The sequence below is a fragment of the Oryzias melastigma genome, linkage group LG2 (assembly GCF_002922805.2).
Source record: "Oryzias melastigma strain HK-1 linkage group LG2, ASM292280v2, whole genome shotgun sequence".
NCBI lineage: Eukaryota > Metazoa > Chordata > Actinopteri > Beloniformes > Adrianichthyidae > Oryzias > Oryzias melastigma.
This window is the reverse complement of record NC_050513.1, coordinates 18,642,941-18,664,378: the sequence shown is the minus strand read 5'-3', so window position 1 is coordinate 18,664,378 and position 21,438 is coordinate 18,642,941. Positions and strand designations below refer to the sequence as shown.

Sequence of the window (21,438 nt, the reverse complement as noted above, 5' to 3'; positions counted from 1 at the left end):
TTAACATCTTAATATTTTAGTAACAGTCAAGAAAATCGTATCAATGCTAATTTTTGATATTCAAACAAAAGGCCACGCCCCCTTGTTTTAGCAAGCAATGGACATAGGCTAAACCACCTTTGATCTGAGAATCAGCTCTGGCATCTTTGTTTTGACCGAAGAGGGAAGACCAGAACCACTGGGAAGTTTGGGAACCACCTGATGCTAACACCTAGCAAGAAAGGTGGTGGAAAAAACCCCCAAAATGCTTTGCTTTTGAGAAAAATAAGGCAATAATTTGACTAAAACTGCATTTCTGATGCATTTTGTGCATCTATATCTGGTAACAGCTGAAAAGTCGGGCCAAACACTTCAAAAACCAAATCAGCATGCTAGCATTTGCATTTCCAGGCAGCTAAACGCAGCACGGATGATCTCATAGCTGCAGCTACAACAGAAAAAGTTTCCAGAACGAGAGAGGGCAAAAGCCACGGAGGCTCAGCGGGCAGACGCGGCAAACAAAAACAAAGCAACCACCAGTTTTGTCCTCCGCTGTTTCTCCGTTCTCTCATCACGCCGACTTCCTCCTTCAAACAGGTTCGATTTTTATGAATCACGGCTTGATCCTCGAGGGAGCGCGCGGCGCATTCCCGCAGCCGCGGCCTCTGCTCATATCCAGGGATAATTCATTTCAATATTTATCTCCATGAATATTTGTTTGTTTTTTTTTCCTTCTTCTGTTTCTCGTGGGGTGAAAAATAAGGTGGAAATCACAGGACGGGTTTGGCGGTGGAGGCGGCGGTGGTGGGGGCCCCTCGCCCGGCTGCATGGTGGAGGTGGGAGGCTTGGAGGAGATCATCAGAAAGGGAAATTGTGCACAGCGGGAAGAAAAATCATTGTGTTACCCCAGGTGAAAAATATTGTTGCTTTGCTTAAAAGTGCATGCAAGGCGAGCTACATTATTAGAATGTTTAAATATTAATTCTTCTGCCGGGTAGTAAAGATGATGGAGTCGCCGAGTCAACTACTTTGTTTTCCCTCCCCCTCCCCCCTCCTGCTTGTTGGCCACAGCTGCATTATTTTTCCATCTAACCTCGCTTTGTTCCCTCGGTTGCTGCGGAAAAACGCTCTCCTCTCTTTGCACTCGGGGTCACTCCGATGCTAATTCCTGGTGTTCAAACAAAACCGCCGCGCCCCCGTGATACGGTCCGCGAAGGACGCAAGGTAAAGCGGCTTTGATCTGAGGATCAATACCAGCAGTTTAGTCCTGACTGAGAAAGAAGACGACCATAAAGAGCTGCTGGGGAGTCTGAGAAACACTTGATGCTAACACCTAGCAAAAAAAAACACAAAATGTTTTGCTAAAAAAGGTCAGTCCTAAAAGCTGCTAACAGGTGGAGGGTTAGCATTCTTCACTAAAATGGACACACATAATTAAGCTAAATTTGACAAATTCCAAGCCACTTATGTCAGGATTGATCATGTTTTGGATAAGCAGACCACTCATAGAGACCCCGCTAATGCTAACGGAATGCTAACCTCTGATATTCAAACGAAATTGACACGCCCCCATGTTAAGGTCCAGGACAGACGCAAGGTAAACTACCTTTGATCTGAACATTTTTGTCCTTACCAAAGTGGAAGACAGCAATACAGAGATGCTAACATGTTTGACTAACACTTGATGCTAACATATAGCAAAAAGGCGGCAAATTCCCCCAAAATACCCCAAATGTTTTACTAAAAAAGTCTGACAAAGCTACCAGCTTACAGATAGAGGGTTCATCTGATCACTTTCCGTATTATTCTTTCTTAAAATCGACACAAATAAATAAGGCGGAGTCAAATAGAGGCACAGTTTGCTAATATTTTGCAAATTTGAGCGTTAGCATCCAACTTCCAAGCCAAAAAAACATTTAAGACAGGTGAGAGAGTACCAAAAGGTGTCAGCTTACAGGTGGAAGGTTAGTCTTATCACTTTTTTAGGATCCTTCACTGAAGCAAATGGACAAAATGAAGGCGGAGTCAGGACAGTTAATGGGAGGTATGCTAATTTATGCTAATACAGGGGTTAGCATCCAATTTCTGCCGAATTTTTGTCTAAATTTCCCATTTGACTGCTGAAAAAGACCTGAAACTTGCAAAAGTGAGAGTGCACCCACTACCACCCCCCACTACCACCACCCACTACCACCACCCACTACCACCACCCACTACCACCACCCACTACCACCACCTTCCACAATGCTAATTTCTGATGCTAAATCAAAACAACCACGCTCTCATGTGACAGTCCAGGTTGGAAGCAAGGCGAACCACTTTTGATCTTAGAGTCAAGGGTTGTGTCTTTGTCCTTCCTGAAGAGAAAGACACAAATGTGCCGCTATTTTGAAGTTGGACAAACACCTGATGCTAACACGTAGCAAAATGGCGTCAAAATCTGTAAAAAACACAAAACGTTTTGCTAAAAAGTCTTAGAAGCTGCCAGCTCACAGGTGGATGAGTTATTCTTATCACTTCCCTTAAGATTCTTCACTGAAATAAATACACTGAATTAAGGTGGAGTCATGACAGGCTAGTTTGCTAATTTATGCTAATCCAGATGTTAGCATCCAACTTCTAAGCTACTTTTGTCAGAATGTCTCATCTTTGGAGAGGCCGACTGCTGATAGAGACCTAAAAGGGCATCAGTCTGCGAAAGTGAGAGTACCCCCACCCCCCACCACCACCCCCACCAGCACTACCGCCGCCTTCCTCCACCCCACCTGAAAGCGATTCATGTTCCAGCCACTCATGCAGAAGAAGCAATACACAAGTCCGGTGTACAGCCACTTTAAAAGCTCATCAGGCGCACACTCTGCTTGTAGGAAATACCTAATTCATGACGGCGCTGGCGGAAGGCTTAGGTAATTACTCGAATCAAGGTGGCCTCGGAAATGTTTAAAATCTACAAGGACCGGCAGGGCGCATGAATAATGCAGCATCATTTGCATCTGAATTTTTTAAGCGCGCCTTTATTCGAGAAAACCTAAAACGGACGCTCAGGATTAAACTTTGATGAGTGAAAGTTGCGCCGCCGAGAGAGAGAATCCTCGTTTGAAGAAATTATTTAGAAAGGCGACGGAGGCGAGGGAGGCCAGAGGTAGGGCCGATAAATAATAATTAAGGGAGACGTATTGCACACTCGCCGTGTCCACTGCGGCAAACAGGTTGCTACTCCGCTACCGTGTGGAGGCTTCTTCCTTCCTCGTACAAACACTTTTTTACAACCCCTTGAATATTTATGAGGATGTGTTCTCCAGCGTTGCTTGTCGGTTCCATCAGTGCATTGTGGGAAATTACACTTTATGTGTGTGTGTGTTGGGAGGTGTTCTTAAGTTCTTACCTGCTTTGAAGCGTAGGAGGTCCAGGTGGAGGTGGTGGAGACCCATAAGAGAAAAGAGGGCATAGATTAGTACATGGAGAATACAACAGATTTAGTTGAATTCGGCACAACGGAGGGGTTTTTGGACGCACCGTACAAGCTTAATCTGTCAGATATTTTTATTATGACTCTTTTTTGTGGTAGATGTTGATTTTTTCACGATATATCAACACTTTCTTGGTTGTTTTGGGCCACTCGTGGTATAAAAAACGACCTAGCATCAGCCCATATTTGATGTAAAATCAAGTCAACGACTCACTCTTTGTTAACCAGACCGTATTTCTTGGCCTTTCTCTTTTGGCTTGGCCTGGACTGACAGGGCAAGGGAGGTGATAGAGAGGGGGAGGCAGAAGGAGGAGGTGCACGTTGGGTATTTTTAAAACGGACGGCTGGAAACAAAGGCCCCTCCTGAGGCCGGCCCCCTGCCCGGAGGATCACCTAGTCCCAGGCTAACCCCGCTCCGCTTTTCCCACGCTAACCTCCGGCCTCATTTGCATCCCCTGCTGCCCCTTCCGAGCGATTATTTTCAGGTGAGCTGCTCTGTATAGAGGCTTAAGCGTGGACATCCCTGTTTATGTCTACGTGCATGCGTTGTGTTTATGGGATGTTCCAAACCCGAGGTCTGGGTCCTGGTTTGTGTGTGTTTGCGTGTCCACCTCCTGATCCTGCTCTTAATTACGACTGACTGGCACCAGACACAATTGCCCCCTTGATTCGTTGGTTTGCCCCCCTCTCCCTGCATACACACACCCTCCGCCCCCTGCCAAGCGGCCCGCGGTGACCCGAATCATCTCCCAGCAGCAGCTGGAGGAGGACAACCTTGTCTGCACACGACGGCGGCCGCAGACAGCGATAGCCGAGACAGAGCACCGCTGTCCTTCTCCTCCTCCTCCGCCAACGCCGCTCAGACTGTCGCTGCCATTATCCGCACTTTCTATAGGTTTACAACAGGCCTCTGTGCGCTACTGTATGAGTCCCGGCACGGCGAGGGCGCAGCCAGAGAAGCGGCAGTGTGTCCTGTCCATTCACCAGCACAGCTGTCGCATGTTAACAAGACTCGCCAGTCAACAGCGGGAACACCGGCGGCTTCAGGACGGGCACAAAGAGCGCTGATGGTCACTACAGCACGTGCACTTCATGTAAGCACTGTTCCATTCAGCGCCGGGCTTTTAATTTATGATGCAACAGCAGGGAACAACGATAACCATTTACTCTTGAATACAACCTTTTTTTTCATCCGTCGTCTGTGGCTTATTCACGACCAGGTCAAGGGGGGAGACAACAGTCCCTTAAGATCCTCAGACCTTCCTCTCTTAAGTCAGCTTGTCCAGATCATCCAAGCGGACGCTGGGGTAATAATCCCTGATGAGATTTAATCTCTGCATCCAGTCATTGCCCGCTCGGTTGTTCAAACCACCTTATCTGGAAGGCGTCCAACAACCTCAACTGGTGCTCAAAGAGGCGTCCAGGTAGGGTTCACAACTCAAGAAAAGTTAAGACTTTAAGTAGGTTAATGGACTCCTTTTCAAGCAAGGTGCTCTCTGAAAAGGCTATAAAGGGTCTAACGACACTAATAGAATTACATCGTCTGCATAAAACGTGGCACGACCTTATACCTCCATTCATAAAAGTTTGACGTTAGACAAAACCAAATGAGAGTTTATCCACTGACATTGACACACTCTAGGTGCAAAACAAGACACATTTCAGGGAGTTTACACGAAACACACCTACGACATTGGTGGCTTTGGCTTGGGTTGGTTCATGTGTTCACTTAAAGGTGTTTCTGGACATCTGATGATGTCAGAGGTCAAATTTATGATCGTGACCTGATTCCAGACTAAACCAAATGACAATTCATGCACTCCACACTCTTCAAAACCAACACATTGTCATTTCCAAGTTGTCACATATTGATGTTTGGTTAAAGACCCCTCCACGTCACTTTTTGACATTTGTGTGCTCCAAACTTGTCGGTTTTTGGCTGTTCCCATTAAATCACGGGTCCCCAACATCTGGCCCGCGAACTGAAACCGGTCCCGTACCGCAATGCAGAACCCCTCCGGTATCCAAATCCGGCACCAAAAGCGGCACTGGACGTGTCCAGTACCCTAACCCGTGTCCGGTTCAAGGCCCAGTACTGAATCTGGCCCAGTACCAGATGATGCTGCATTTGGTACTGAGCAATGGAACACCGGAACACCATCCACCGCGATCCAGGTTTGGGTACCGCTATTGGACGCTTTCGGTACCCAAACCCGGTTCACATTTGATACCACATCTGGTTCGTGCCCAGAAACGCAGCTGATACTGAGCACCAGAACAGCGTCCAATGTGAACCGGGTTGGGGTTCCAGTACTGGACGCGTTCAGTATCCAAATCCAGTTCGCATTCAGTATCACGTCCAGTTCGTTAGGGAACGCATCAGGAAGGTAACCATATCTGTTTCATGTTCCCCCTGTGTCTGGTTTGTTAGGGTACCGGTACTGGACACGTCCGGCACCCTAACCTGGTTTGGTACCACATCCTTTTCGTGCCCAGTACCGTATCTGATACCGGTTCAGGTCCGATACTGTGTCTGGTTTATCTACAAAACGCACCTATTTATGACATTGTAGGCTTATGACTTTGATCAGAGAAAAAAGTATTGTTAGTTTTTTTACATAAAGCACATTTATAAAAATCAAAGGTCCTTCACTTGTATATAAAGACAAATGTGCTAGTTTTCTAAGTACAAAAGGCCAAACAATCCCAATAGAAGTACATCATCTGCATAAAACTTGCTATGACCCTAAAGCTCCTTGATACGACCTGATATCGCCTATAGGTTGGATCTGTTTACTCTTAGAGGTGTTCTGGACATTCACATTTATGATCGTGACCTGATTGACTTTAGACAAAACCAAACGCCAGTTCATCCACCACATTGTGGCACAAAACAAGCAGGTTATATGAAGTATACTCAAAATGCACCAATGTAATGACTTTGGTCAAAGAGAAAATAGTCACTGGTTGATTTGAAGGTGTTACTGGACATTTGATGATGTCAAAGGTCAAACTTGAGACGAAACTGAAACAAAATCAAAGCACAACTGCAGTAGAGCCCTGGTGCCCCTTTATCCAACCGTTTGCGGGCTGTGTACTTATGTAAAAATGTTCACAATGTCCTCCCAAACAGACCTGAACTCCATCACCCCGGCTGTGTCAGGGCCTTGTTCTTCCCACCGAACAGCGAGCCCACTGATCTCGGCCACAGCGCTTCTTCACAGAGGCGAACAAGACCGTCGTTTGTCCCGCCACACCTTACTATTTGGCATCAACAGGAGCAGCGATGTCCAGAGATACATCTACGAGTCTGGTGTATCACTCATTGCTCAGACAAGTTGGACGATGTTTACGGTTGGACGCCAGCTGCTAAACTACACCCAAAGCATCTGGACTGTAGCCACGAGGTCAAGGTATCGGCTGCAAACGGACCAACGCGGAGAAAGTGTCACACTCGTGTTTGGCTTCTATCGTGACTTGTCGTGTCAGAGCGCGTCAGTCCTGATTCAAGTCGTACCTGGCAGCCCTAGAAACCTCAAGAAACAGAGAAAAATCCTGTCAGGACGAGTCTCGTCAGAGATGTCTCGCCGCCCTGCGTGTCACGCCGCTCTCCTTCCTCCTCCCTAGAGGTTACCGCGGTCCTTCCCCGCAGCTTCTCGCCCGGGTTCTCCTCCAAAACATCATAAAAACCAACCAAACAAAACACGGCGAACCCAAGAAAGTCAGACGCCACTTGAGATGTCAGAGCTAATTGTCCATTGCGAGGACAAAACTGGGAGAAGAGAGGGAACATATGCAGAGGTCTCATTTAGTAAACAAATGAGGTAGAGACGGAGAAAGAAAGGAATCCGTCTTCCATGGTTCCCTCTCACACTCCCGAGCTGAGTTACCGCATCATGCAAGATGATCACCTCGACTCAATTTCTGAAAATTACCACCCGAGAGGGAGGGAGGGAGGGTAGGGGGGAGGAAGGGGGTGAAAAAACTTATCAGCCGTTACTCCTCCTTCATTTTATTTCATTTATGAATTACAAGGGAAGATGCCATTATATATTATTAATTCTCTGCTGTTGCTTTGGCTCTGGCTGCCGCCGCGGCGAGCTGCGGATGTCGTCGGCGGTGTAATTACGTTCTAGCCGGGCAGCCATCCGTTTCCCTTTCAAAAATTTACAGGATTCTTAATCACGTTGCTCATTTGGGCGCACGGTGGCGGGATGGCGAAACACAAACAGGGGCACGTCTGTTTGCGCGGGAACACCTGCTTAGCATTGATAGCAGATGTCAGTCAGTGAACTGAACAAAAAAAAAAAGAAAAAAAAGTACAGGGATGAGGGAGGGGGAGGAGGGGTTGGAATTAAAAATGCAAGCATCACCAACTTCTTATTATTTACTCTCTCCCAAAATGAACTGCTGGAATGGCGAAGGGGGAAAATCCTGGTAATTGCCCTCCCTTCCCTGCCAATCTCTTTCAAACTCAACTATCAACCATCAAGGGGGCCACTTTCTCCCATTTTTTAACCACTTTTTGTCCTACCCCCCCCCCATCCTTCGACGTATAGCGTTTTTATTTCTCTCCGTTTGCATCACCCTCCGCTGCATTATTCATCTGCATTAGAACGCCGGGTGGTAATTAAATCTGGGATGTTGTTGTATTGAAATGAAATGTGAATATTTTAGCTAAAGTTGGGGTGGGTGGGGGCAGAAAGCTACATCTGCCCCCCTCTCTTCCAGCCATAGTGCCGAGTCAACGTTTCAGCCGATTCACCTGCCCCCTCCCCCGCCCGGGGGGGGTATCCGATACCCCCAGAGAGACGCACGCTGCACACCGGCGTGCAAACACACCAAACCTTTGCAAAAAAGAAGAAAAAAAAGCCACAGAGGACCTTTGCCTCACAAACGCAGCGAGACCTTGACAGTGAAGATTGCAAGTGGAGGAATGGGGGGGGGGGCGATAACGGAGGAGTTGGAGCTCTGACTCAAACGTTTTGCAAACACACTCCCAAAAAGAAGTGACGAATAAATAACAATGATTGAGAACAAAAGTTGCTTTTAACTTGAAAATCCAGAAAAATGAAACTTGTGTGGTTACGATAGTCTAAAAAGTGGATATTTATTAACATGGAGTGCTTATCAAACCTCCAGTTTATCATTTTAATTCATATTTGGACTATTTTTCTGAATTTATCAACAGTTTGAGTCATCAACGGTAGCTAACATCAAGCTAGCGGCTTTGATTTGTCCATAAGAGGAGAAACTTAATGCTAGCAAAGTTATTTAAAGTTTAGCAACGTACCAAAAATAATCACATTTTCTTTTGTTTTAAATGTTAACCAGTACATTTTGAATCCTTCTTTAAGTTAAAACAAAACTATTTTTTAAAATGTCAAGCTTAAGGTTTCAGAATTTCAGTGAAACAAGATCCAAATTAGCGATTTAGCTCTGTGTACTTCAAGCTAGGTGACATTTTGCTAGCAGGGGAGCAAAACTTTGCTTATTTTATCAGGTTAGCCACTACTTTTTATAAATCTTTTTTCTCTATCAAAAAGACAAACTAAGTTTCTTCCACATTTTTAAAGTTTTAATTTAAAATTGAACGAAACCTACAGTTGACATTTGGTGCTACATGCTTCAAGCTAGGCAACATTTTGCTAGCTGGGGAGTGATACGGAGGAAAAAAATATTACTTTCCTGTGAGCCAGTAGATTTTAAATCATTTTTCAATTATGAAGTAAGTTACAACTAAGGTATTAGAAACTTCAAGCTTGAAGTTACAAAAACGTAGAAAAAAATCCAAATAATTAATTAGCCGTTTTGTGCCACAAACTCCAAGCTAGGTGAAATGTCGCCAGCAGGGTAGCAAAACATTGAGAAATAAGAGTGAACTTTTTCTTTACTTCTTTACTTCTTCAGTAAATATTGAAAACGTATTGAATAGACAGCAAGATTTTCATAATTTCAAGGTTAAAAAAAAATTAATTGAAGGAAAACGCAAATTAGCTTATTGCTATATACTTAAAGTTACTTCAATTTTTGCTAGAAAGTGATTAATATGGTTAAAAAAAGAACCTTTTGCTAACCTTTTCTCATGGTAGCCAGTGAATTTTTACTACTTTTTTAATCAGAAGGAACATTTTTTCTAAATTTCAAGCTTAAAAAGTATCAGATTTTAGCAAAACAAAACACAAAGTTAGCTTTTTATGCTTCATACTTAATGCTTTGACAAATGTTTGCAAGCAGGAAACCAATAATTGGGGAAAATGTAAATAAATGGAAATATTTTCAAAAGTTCAAGCTAAAAATGAACAAATTTCAGTAAAGCCAGAAAAAAATAGCTTTTTCTGCTACTTATTTCAAACTTTGCTAGCAAGGGAGTGACACTTCCAACTTTTCTTGGCGGTCTTTTATCACTTTTTGAGGATAAACATATTGTAATAACATAGTAAAAAGTAAAAAAAAAGAAGAATATAAAGTATGACAGAGGTAATTAAAAACCACAGTAAGCTAGCAGTTTTTGCTAACTTTTCACACCAACTTATTTTAAGCTAATAAAGAAGTACTATACTTTAAACAAATATCAAATTAATTTTGTAAAACGTCACACAAACACACACACTCTGCACCAGCTCCAACTGAAGGCTATAAAATTGCCAATTTACTGCAACCAAGTTCAAAAATTTCGGCAAAAAGTGCAAAAAAATGGAATGAAACCTGAACTACGAGACTGAAATGTGAATTATTTCACCGATATGTAAAAAATTCTGACTCAAATGAGAAGAAAAAGTGCCTTTAAGTTATTTATACAGATGAAAATTCATTGAGTGAATCATCTGGAAAAAAGAATTAGCATTTCTAGAACAAGGTCGGCGTGTTCAGCGGGGGGAGTCCCACTCTGGGAAGGAAAGGCAGACAAGCAAACGCTGGAGAAGGGGAGCAGGGGTTGCTGGGAAAAGGCGAGGGGACAGTGACAGAGAGAGGCGGCGGGTGAGATGACAGAGCGGCGAGCGGGGCTGAGAGGCAGAGGGATGAGCTGCGCCTTTAATGCCCATCTGGCCCGGAGATGTAATAAAATTGACATATTGATTCCTTTGAATTTACGAATGCCTGTTTCATGAACTCCATTTCCAAAGCCGAGGCCTCTTTAGAGCCCTGTCATTTTTCCCCCAAATGGATCAATTATGTGCCCACGTAATCCTGTTACCTGAGGAACCCACGCATACTTCTCCCATTTGCGGCGCTTCACCGGGGCGCACAGACTCGCATTATGAGCACATAAACAAACTCACTTTTTTTTCTTTTTTTTCCCTCTGCACTGTTTGTGTGTGTGTCCCCAACCCCCCCTTTCTACCCTCTTTTCTCCTAATATTAGCGATTGTTTTCTCCCCCCCTGGTGTCGTCGTGTGAGTCTCTCCCGGGGGGCTCTGGGGAGCTTTCTCTGTTTCTGCTGTTTGAAGTTGTAGAAATCCCTTTTACCCCGTTTAAACCCGGATCCTGCCACCGTTTCGTCAACGCAAACATCACATGACAGCCTCCCTAACAGCCGTGTAAACGTGCCGTCTGTCGTGTTCGGCGGGAAGCCACTCCGCGTTTTTACGAGGAACATCGAGATCTAAATTTTACCTAGTTACCTTGTTTTGTTGTTTTTAACTATTCTATCTTTTTCGTTAACGCAAACATCACATGACAGCCTCTTTAGCTTTGATTTCCAGCTTTATCGGGTCTTTACGAAGAATATCGAAATCTAAACTTTAAGCTAAAACTTAAATTTCGAATACCTAGTTTTTTTTGTTTTGTTTTTGTTTTTAACTATTCTATCTTTTTTGTCAACACAAACATCACATGACAGCCTCTTTAGACTCTTTAGCTTTGATTTCCAGAGAGAAACTTTTTCGGATCTTTCCGAAGAATATCGAAATCTAAACTTTAAGCTAAAACTTAAATTTCGAATACCTAGTTTTTTTGTTTGTTTTTAACTATTCTATCTTTTTTGTCAACACAAGCATCACATGATAGCCTCTTTAGCTTTCATTTCCAGCAGGAAGCTTTTTCGGGTCTTTCCGAAAAATGTAAAAATCTAAACTTTAAGCTACAACTCAAATTACCTTGTTGTCAAAATACCTTGTTTTTTGTTTGTTTATTTGTTTTTAACTTTTCTATCTTTTTCATCAACACTAACATCCCACAACAGACTCTTTAGCTGCATAGAGATGTCTTCTTTAATTTCCAGAAGGAAGCCTTTTTCGGGTTTTTCCGAAGAATGTTGAAATCCAAAATTATGGCTAAATCAAAATTTCGAAGACCTTGTTTCTCCTGTTTTTTTTTGTTTGTTTCTGTTTTATAGCCTATTCGTCAACACAAACATCACATGACAGCCTCCTTTAGCTGTGTAAGTGTCTTCTGTCACGTACAGCTGGAAACTTTTTCACGTCTTTTCCGAAGAATTTTGAAATCCAAACTTTTCGCAAGATCTCAAAATTTGAAGACCTCGTTTTTCTTTTTCGTCCACGTAAACTTTGCATCACAACCTCCTTTAGCTGTGTAAAGGTGTCACGTACAGAAGGAGACTTTTTTGGGTTTTTCCGAAGAATATTCACATGACAGCCTCCTTAGAAATGTAAAGGTCTCTTCTTTCATTTCTGTCAAAAAGCCTTTTCAGTTTTTTTTATAAATGTTATCGGAATCTTAACTTTTGGCTAAAAATAATTTTTCCAAAATTTCATTTTTTTTTGTATCTTTAATTTTTCAACTATCTAATATCTTTTTTCTACGCAAACATGACACGAAAGGCTCATTAACAGCGTCTTTGAGTTTTTTCCAAAGATTTTTGAAATCCAAACTTTTAGCTAAATCTCAATTTTCGAAGATTTCTATTTCTTTCAACAACACAAGCATCCTCAACAGCCAAATTTTTCAGAAGAATATCGATTTCTGTACTTTTAGCTCAATTTTCAGAAACCTCATTTTTTTTCTTCACATGTTTTTTTTAACCATCCTATCTTCATCATATCTCTCCAAAATAAGAGATAAAACAAAATATCGTGTTGAAAGCCTCCCTGAACCTAACGGTAAAACAGAGTACCTGAGTGCTAACAGCCTAAAGTGTTCAAACCAGAGCCAGTGACAGACGAACATCACCTGGATATCTGTTTTAGTATCTCTCACGGTTTGTGGAGCCAGCAGTGGAGGGGCGGGGGAGGAGAAAAAAAAAAGAAAAAGTCAGTGCTCGATCTTATTTTCCACACTCCGGCGAGCTACAAGCGGCTCAGTTACACTACACTTGCAGCGAACAATCCGGCTGGCAAAGGTTCACGAAACGACGGAATACCTTGTCACTTACTGGCTGACCTGTTCAGCTGAGTGACTCCCTGTGAGGGGGAGGGGGGGTTATGAAACAGTCATGAAGCAGCTCGGCTAGAGGCTTTCCCGCCTTTTTTTTTTCCTTTTTTTTTTCGAAATAAAAAATGTAAAACTAGAAAGTTCTAGACACTTGAGGAAGAAAATGACAGTTTGGGGGGAGGGGGGTGTTATCTCGCACTTATTTCTAACTATTTTGACAAAATATATTTTTATGGAGAGTAAAATATTGAAAGTTACTTAAAGTTTAAGTTGATTTATTCTGGAATAATATTTCTGCCTTTCTATTATTATTCATAGTCATGCTAAAAAGTTACGTCTTTAAAGTTTTAGAGTGTTCAATATAAGTTTATCCTGGTTGGCCCGCGACCTTAGGTGAGTTTTGGATTTTGGCCCCTGTGTGATTGAGTTGGAGACCCCTGATTTATCGCAAAAGCCAGTGGCCCCTCCCCCCACCTGTCCGGTTCCCCAATCGGGGGAAGGGTGTTGGCACTTTAACTGGCACATTTTTTTAAACTTTAAATTTTGAATATTTGAAAAGAAAAGACTGCTCCTGAACTTTAGGAAACGGCTTCACATTGAAGGTGTGAATATATTTAGGAGGATCCGAAAGTTTGAAAAAAACTCCCCACTTTTATCTCTTAAAACTTTTAAACGAAATGTCTTCTCTGAAAAAAAAAAAAAAAAGGGCAACTCAAATATTTTGCAAACAAGCCTCACCTGCATGCTGGGAAAAAAAGATGGAGGAGGGGGGGTCTCTGTTGCAATCTTTAGACCCCCCCCCCCACACACACACACACCCACTCTTCAACCCCCCCCTCCACTTTTTATAAATTACCTCATCAGTGAGTGAAATTAACACCGATTCTTGCAGGCAATTTCTCAATTTCCAATGCTAATTAGCCTCCTCTCCCTCTTTACTTTTGAAATTCTACAGCACCTGTTTAGGGCGAAGAACATCTTAGGCAGCGCAGCCGCATTTAATCACAATTTTAATTAACCATCCCTGTAGATGTGAAAGAGAAGCAATTATAATGCAGATGAATGATGATTTTCCACATTAAATTGTTTTGTTTCTTCGTTATGTTGATTGCATAAATACGGGCGCCGCTCACTTTTCGGGTTTTTCTTTTTTTAGTTCGGCTGTAATTTCGTAATTGTTTAGCAAAACGGAAAGAAAAAAAAGCTTTTATTTTGTTGAAATTGTCAGTCATCGGGGGAGGGGTGGGTTGGCAGGAAGTTAGCAGAGGGTGGTGAGGGGGGAGGGGTGCTTACTCTCCTGTATGACCTTAGCAAACTATTAAAGAGGAATGAAAGTCATCCCTCCGTCTCCGCCCGCTTTAACGGCGCAGCGTTCGGCGGCGAAGGCACAGATGGGCGCTGCCGGGTCGCGCTCATAATCTTTATGCGCTCGTGAAAATATAGACGCTTTACTGCTCCTCTCCCCTTTTGGAAACTTTTGCTTTTTATTTGAACGTCGATAACAAACACGCCCGACGTCGCCCTCTTCGGCTCAACGGCGGCACTGCTCCGCAAAAACTGCAAAAAAGTCGCTTCCTTTTGTTGTTGTTGTTGAGTTTCTTAGCAGATACAGGAGGATAAAACACTTCCCAGAATGCTCTTGTGCTTTGCCACCCCCAGCAACTCTCACTCTCTAATCCCGCTGAGCGCCTCTTTCAGTTTGCCCAAAGAGCATGCAACCCAGACTCACAAAAACAACCTCCTTTGCTGTCCGACAGACACCTGACTTTCACCGTTTTTCGTCGTTTTTTTACATTTTTGGTCGGTAAAACCCGACAAACTGCCGCTCAAACCCAAACAAGAAGCTTGTTTGTGCACCTCAGAGGAGGATGCACCTCTTTTGAATGTCACAGGAAGTAAACAGAGCATTAAATCCTGCAGCAGAGGCCGGACCCGGGCGAAAGGACAAAAGCCCGGCCCGCCGTCTCCGAGCCTTTGTTCTCGGCTTAACAAAACCGTGCCGTCACACCGGGTTACCTCAACGCCGCCCCGTCCAAACAGCCGGAGTGCAGGGGGAAAGGGGCGGTTGGGGACAGGGAGGGAGAGGGGGGCAGATTAAGATGGAAGGTGGAGAACAGGCGAGGCTCACCTCCACAGAACCACACAGCAGCTTGGGTGGGGGTGGGAGGGTTGTTTCAAAGACAGATCTGGAGCAGCCAGATCCGCCTGAAAGTTTCATCACAAAAGTGATCCCCTCAGAGGACCAGAAGACGGGAAAAGGAAAAAAAAGATCTGCCTTAATATGTTAAGCACGTGCAGCCTTTTAACTTTTTACCTCCACAAGCATCACTCTTTCCTGTAGCTCCACCCACTATACCCGCAAAAATAAAAGCCCATTTGGCAAAAAAAAAGGTTGAAACTTGCCCCCAAACTTGACCCTCAGATCTCAGATGTAGCCCACACCCCCTTCCTTCTGTCAGTTTCCGGCCTGCCAATTTCCACTTGAAGCTTGACTAGGCCCGATTTGATGCAAACTACCGCGGGCTGGGGGGTGGTGTGTGGGGGGGTTGAAACTGATGAACAGTTATGTCAAGTCGATTTTGCACCGTTGGGAAAAGGTAACCTCTCCGTCGGGGAGGAGACGGTTTGGGAGGAGGAGATAAAGGTAACAAAAGAAGAAAAAAAGGGTGGTGGTGGTGTGGTGGTGCATGGGGGGGTTAGTGGAGGATGAGGAGGGCGGGGCCTGAGGGGGCGTGAAGTCACGCCGCTCCACCTCACCTCCTAACTGTCATCGCTAATTGCAGACGTGCCAGTCTGCCGCGGCGGTGAAGCGGCGGGCAGGGCGGACGCGAGGCGGCCTCATTTGTGAGGCAGTTGGAAAAAAAAGGTAGCATAAATGAATATTTCATTACCTTAATGACTAAGGAATACTCCTTTCCGCCACTCGTCGAATGAGTGTTGCTGTAACTAATTATGAAAAGTAATAACATTAGGGGATGTGGCGATCGCTTTGCCGTTTGAGGCGCCTCGCCTGCAGACGAGCACTGGTGTCACAGAGACCGGAAACGACAACAACAACAAAAAAAAGTGGAGGTGACTATTTCCTGGTGCGGACTACCTGTAGCGAGGCCGGCCTGGCGCTTGCTTCGCCGTACATCCTTGCAAAGATCGTCCACCTCTGCAGCCTTGCAAAGCTCGTGCCCGTCTGTAATGTATGACCACTGATAAGAGAGGTGGTGGTCGGGTTGGGGGTGAGGGGTGGGGGTAGGGGGGTAGTACAAGGTCTGCTTTGATGGTCATGCTAATTCCAATACCTCTAAGTAGTAAGAATAACAAAGTGGTGGAGAATTTATCTCAGGAATGCCGGAGCAAGACAGCAGGGCGATAAGGAAGTAGCTTTCCTTGGGTGGTGGAGAGGTAATTAGAGTAGGCTGACTGGGTAGATGACTGGCTGGCTGAATTGGAGGGGGGGGGTGTTCAGAAAGAGGGGGAATTGGGTTCTGAAAAGGCAAAGTTAGAGGCTGAAAGTGACAAAATAGACCAGTTAAAGGGACGTAAAACCCCATCCTGAGGCTCTGGAGTCATAAAGACACAGTCACGAGGCTGAACTCGAGTCTCCTGCAACTTTTCTGGGTCAGGAAATACCCTTCCATCCCAACAGAGTCACAGGTCTTATCAGTGTCTCAGCCCCCTCGCTTCTTATCGCCTCATCGTGACTCCTGCAAATCACAGCGGCTCCTGCTTTTTGCCAGAATCTCAGGAACAGAAAGGCCCCAGTGAGACAAGCCTACAGGTGACACGCTCCGCAACTCCTTGCAAGCCAAAAAAAAAAGTCAAGTCGAATAACGAGCCGTTTCCTGGCCGCTCCCTCCTCTGAGCCGCAGCCTCCGGTTAGGAAGGTGCTTGATCATTTCCCGAGATGAAAGAGCTGGAAAAGCGGGCGCAAATTTGTGCAGCCGCAAAATGACCCAAATTCGTCCTAATCTGGCTGGGGCGATCGGCCGCAATTAAGGCCAAGATAGCGCATCTGAATTCCGCCGCGGCGCCCCTCGTTAAGGGGGTGCTCCGAGGTGGCAGGGGAAGCGGCACACCTCCTGAATAATGAAGAACAGTAGGAACAAGCAAGCGCTGATCAAATAGCATGTTCTATTAACCGGGATTAAAAGGTACGTGAGAGAAAGCACCAGATTTCCAGATGTCACCCAGCCTTAATCTGACGATCTGGAATTGATCGTCCCTGACCTTGCGGAGAGAGCATCAGAGACTGTCTCGCCACTGAAGTGCAAACCCACAGCGGAGCTAAAAAGCCACAACCGTAACTTCTCAAGTTCAGGAGAGAGAAAAAAGGTGTTCTTGAAGCTGTAATCCCACGTTTGCACCTGCTCGTCAACCTGTCGCCCAACGCAAGACCTTGACGAAAATCGCGACCGAACAAGTGCAAAACAGCAGGACAAGACGAGCCAAATACAGACTTTGCATCTTCACTCCGGGAATGCTCAAATGAGGCGTGATATTTCAAAACTGCATCGTCCGCCCACGCGATGCATAAAACATGCCGGCTTAGGGGTAAAGAGTGTACCCACGGAAATGAAAAGTCCAAACGCAGGCGGTTATTTACCGGGCCACTGAAGTTTCAATTTCACTGTTTGCTTTCTGTCTATTTTTTTTTCTTGTTAAAATCACAATGAGTGAACAGAGACAAACAAAGAAGGAAGACGCTGAGAGAGAAAAAGAAAAACGACCAAGGAGGCATGAAATAAAGTCAGGAGGGACTGGAACTTTTGGCGCAGGGAGTCAGAATCCGCATCCCTTGCTTCCAGAATCCTGGAAGTTTAGCAGCGGCTCGGGTGTTTGGAGACAGAAAGCACGCGGGGGGAATGCCACACTACCGCTTTTCCGGGCCGAACGACAGGACGGAGGCAAGCCGGAGTCCGACGGATTCCGGAGGCTTGCGCCGTCCCTGGTACTTGCGGTGCATCGCCCCAAATAAAGTGCACCTTTCAAAAGCAGACAGTTTCACAAAAGGGAAGTGGGGAGGTGTGTGTGGGGGGGGGATTCTCATACAAAGAGTTAACCCCCACCCTCTCCACCCCCCAATCTCTCTCTCCCTCTCTCATTTGCCCCTCGCGCCCAACAGCAGCACCTTCCACCCCACCCCTCCAAAGCACGGGTTAATATCATGGCTGCATGGTAAGGCATTATCCAGAACCCCTCCGAACAAAAGGCCCCTTTTGCAAACAGACTCTCACCCCCCCGCTTTTGCCACCCCCCCACAACTCCCCCCACCCCACAACCCTCAGTGTCCAAAGGTGTTTGCTGAAGTAAATCTGTCTAAATCCCGCACAGCTTGGCCAGGAGGAGGAGGGAGGGAAGGTGTACCGATAATCCCTCTTCTTAACCAAAAAATAAAGGAAGGCAAAAAAAAAAAAAAAAAAGTTCTGGGCGAAGAACAGAAAGAGAAAGCTGGAATCCATATCACATGATTTAAAGAGCCCCCTCCCTCTTCATCTTTTATTAAGATTTGCATACATCCTGCCTGGGAATGCAGATGATATCTCACTAATCTCAAGTGAAAACCACAGTGTCGTACGCGTAAAAACGATCTTTAAAAAAAAAAACGTGTTTTTCTTGGCTAATTTGTTGAAAACGGAAAGAAAAGAATGAAAGTGTTTGAAAGTATGGGATGCTTTTCCTTCACCTTAAGGAGTGAGCGTCCACGAATAGTGTAGGCATCTCGTAACACTATCTGTCTGTCAGGAGAGAGGTGGTGGTGAGGAGGGGGGGTCCCCGCTCGAGTAGGGAGGCTATAAAAGGCTTGTAACCAAGGGACGACCAACAAACAACCACAAACACCCCAGTTATTTCTCTCCACCCACCTCTTTTTCTATTTTCCCCTTCCACCTCTTCTTCTTTTCCTCCTTTCCTCTTCATTTTTTTTTTCTTATTCTCGCCCCCCTTTTCATCTCGGGCCCTTTTCTGATGCTGAATGCAAATGTGCAGCCCTGCTGCTGCTGCTGGCGGCAAAAGGGGCTGAATTGTGATTAAGAGGGAGAAGAAGAAGGAGAAGAAGAAGAAGAAGTAGGAAGAGAAGCTCCTTTTCTTTGTTCTCCCCCTGGGGGATGTTTACCAGGAGAGACGCGGCGGATCAGATATGAAAGGCATTCAGGTCAGCATTGATGTGAGCGAAAGTGAAATCGTACCTAAGGCATTCCAAAGACCCGCGGTGTCAGGGGTCCGGGCTCACCGTGCCTCTGCGAGTGTGTGTTCTCTGGCCGCCAGGCACAAAAATATCTGCACACAAGCAGGGCGGTCCAGGAGCCGGAATGATCCGAAATAATGAACCGGGACGATTAAAAGTGTCAAAACAATCTCGTTTTGTTAGACGGGAAAGTTTTTAACCCTGTCAGTGTGGCGGATTGGTTTGACACATCGAACTAAAACCGCGGAATAAAGTAGAAAAATATATATGGGAAACATAGTAAAAAAAAAAGATAATAATTTGGAGAAAATTGTTTTATCTGTGAAGTATATAAAAAATTATCAAAGAAACGTAGTAAAATACGAAAGTACATAGTAAAACAAAGACTGAGAATTTGTTAATAAATTGGAAAGATAGTTAAAAAAAATTAGAATGTAGTTATATTAAAGACATATAGCGAAAAATGATGTAAAATATAGTTATATCCATAAAACATAGTAAAAAATACTATAGAGCATAGCTATATTAATTATATATAGTTATAAATAGTATAGAGCATAGTTATATTCATAAAATATTGTTTAAAATACTATAGAACATAGTTATATCCATAAAATATAATAAAAAAATAATATAGAGCATAGCTATATGCATTATATATAGTTATAAATACTATAGAGCATAGTTATATCCATGAAATATAGTATAAAATACAATAGAACATAGTTATATCCATGCAATATAGTCAAAAATACTAGAGAACATGGTTATATCCATAAAATGTAGTTAAAAATACTAGAGAACATAGTTATATTCATAAAATATAGTGAAAACTACTACAAAACATAGTTATATCCAAAGAATATAGGTAAAAAGAATAGAAAACATAGCTATAACTGTAAAATATAGTAAAAATACTACAGTATGTAGTTATATCCATGACGTAGAGTTATAAATAACGGAGTAAATAGCAAAAAATAAACGAAAGTACGTAGTACAACAATAAGAGATCAAAGTAAAAATAGTAAAAAAAATGTGAAGAACGTAGTTATATCTGTAAATATAGAAAAAAATAGCGTTGAACATCGTAAAAGACTGAAGTTTATAGTAAAAAACTGTAAAACAAAGTAAAAATAAATAACACAACACAGTAAAAAACTGGAGACTGTAGTAAAAAAAATTAGAGAACATAGTTATATAATAAAAAATAACGAAGAACATGCATAAAGTGAAAAAAACTGATAAGATAGTTATATATGTAAAATATAGCAAAAATAATGGAGGATATTGTAAAGAAAAAAAAAACTAAGTATACAGTCGAAAACCAGGGAACAAAGTAGAAAAAAAAACTAGAACTTAGTAAAAACCGCAGCACCAAATAAACGATTTAGCTGCAGTGGAGATGCAAAGATCCTCTTTTTTTCTGTATGAAATGTTTGGAATTTTTTCACTTTCTGACACAATATTCCCAAAACACTTTTCCCTGCTTCTTCCTGCAGGAAAAGGAAGGAAAGGAGAGGGGGGGTAAAAAAGTGCACACCACCGCCGACCCCGTATGGGAATGGCAGCAGTGAATGGCGCGGCGGACAACCCCCCGCCACTATTGACGGTATAAACATGTAAATGAAACACATTACCGCTGACAATCAATTGTCCGCGAGCTCCCCTGCGAAACCTCCTCCTCCTCCTCCCCCCTGATTTTCCCCTCTTTTTAACCCCCCCACCCCTCCTCCTCTTCTCCCTTTCCTATTCAGTGGCCCTACCTTGAAGAGGGCAAATCTGGGGAAAGGAGGGAGGGTGAGAAAAGAAAGCGAAAGCGGGAACTTTAAAAAAAAAAAGGGAAAAAAGGAGGAAAAAAAGGGCAGAGATGGAGGAAAGTGATTATGTAACACACCGGGAACGGGGAAAAAATCAAAAATGAAGGGAAAAACGCCTTAAGGAAGAAGTTGATGGAGGAGAAATTAGAGAAATTAAATCTGAATTAAAACAAAAATCTGATTATTTTTGAAAATCTGGAAAAATAATCCAAGTAGATTTGGGAATTCTTAAGCGATATTCCCACATCTGAAGCTCGGAATCACTTTCTTCCTCACCAAGTCCGTCTTCATCCAGATTTTTTATTTATTTTTTTGTTGATTTCAGTTTTCCGGACGTTCCCACTAAGGATTTAAAAAAAAAAAATAAAAGAATGCTTTAAATAAAAAAAATAATAATTCTACATTTACCAAAATAAAACACTTTCCTTTATTTTTTAAACAGGTGGCCTCCTCTGTTTTTCTCCCCCCTCCACCTCCTCTTCCTGTGATGCTCCCGAGCTGTTTAGCGTGGAAACAAAATGCTTGTCTGTTATTGATCTGCTGGAATCAATAACTGAAATCTGATCTAGATAGATAACCTTTGATGGGGAGGGAAGGGGGGGGCACAGATTTAAAAAAGAATTACAAAATAAGAGCCTGGATGCTACTGAAAATGAGTTTTG

The 21,438-nt window shown here is 43.6% G+C and overlaps 1 protein-coding gene and 1 long non-coding RNA gene across 9 annotated transcripts in view; one reads left to right on the top strand and one right to left on the bottom strand.

The window, feature by feature from the left end:
- Nucleotides 1–21,438, bottom strand: part of zeb2b (zinc finger E-box binding homeobox 2b) — an 89,630-nt gene that overhangs the window by 66,612 nt on the left and 1,580 nt on the right. The gene's annotated exons all lie outside the window — the stretch shown is intronic.
- Nucleotides 18,037–21,438, top strand: part of LOC112156648 — a 5,638-nt gene continuing 2,236 nt past the window's right edge. Inside the window, exons 1-2 of one of the 2 annotated variants that reach the window (XR_004949387.1) lie at nt 18,037–18,926; nt 20,459–20,568. This is a non-coding gene — a long non-coding RNA (uncharacterized LOC112156648). Of the gene's footprint in view, nt 18,927–19,661; nt 20,569–21,438 lie in introns of those variants that run through there. The other variant, XR_004949386.1, reaches the window with a different exon arrangement.